Source organism: Propithecus coquereli, unplaced genomic scaffold (assembly GCF_000956105.1).
Source record: "Propithecus coquereli isolate 6110/MARCELLA unplaced genomic scaffold, Pcoq_1.0 Scaffold67, whole genome shotgun sequence".
Taxonomy (NCBI): Eukaryota; Metazoa; Chordata; class Mammalia; order Primates; family Indriidae; genus Propithecus; species Propithecus coquereli.
In genome coordinates, this window is record NW_012152729.1 from 6,797,497 (window position 1) to 6,798,137 (window position 641).

Consider the following 641-nt stretch of genomic DNA (forward strand, 5'->3'; position numbering starts at 1 on the left):
ACTGAATGGCTTCCCTATTTTCCCGAGTATATAAGCTAAAGTTGTTTCAGTGACATTATTTCCACGTCTTATTGCTGCTTGAAAGAATTGTCTTTGCTTTTGCTTTTCATGTTTTAATTTCTACAATACAACCTTCATGCCTCTCCCTGTAATGTAAAATATCGGGGGTACTTATGAGTGTTATAATGCTGGTGAGCATTGAATTTCTTTAATGTTGATATTGCAGTATCACAAAGCAAGCAAATCATCTTATCTTTGGCAGAAACAAGATAATATTGCAATTTCCAATCCTCATTAAAAAATCTGTTTTCTTCCTTCAGCATTCTCTTGGTCTTCTTTGACATGATGGGCTGATAAACAGACAGAATTAAAAAATACTATTGAGCTGTGCAACTATTCACAAATTCCACCTCAAACAGAAACACAGGACACCAGTGTCAAAAGCTGATAACACAGTCGCGTACTCGACCCCCATAAATTCTAACCAACCAGTCTTGGGCAGTAGTGATGCCAGTCAGGTGGGGGAAGTTAGAACTGAATCCTGAGGATAGCAGCTATCAATTTAGCCCTTATGGCTTACTAATGTTTTAATTGTGCCATTCACTCTGGGAGGGTTATTCGGTGAAACTTATTTTATACTT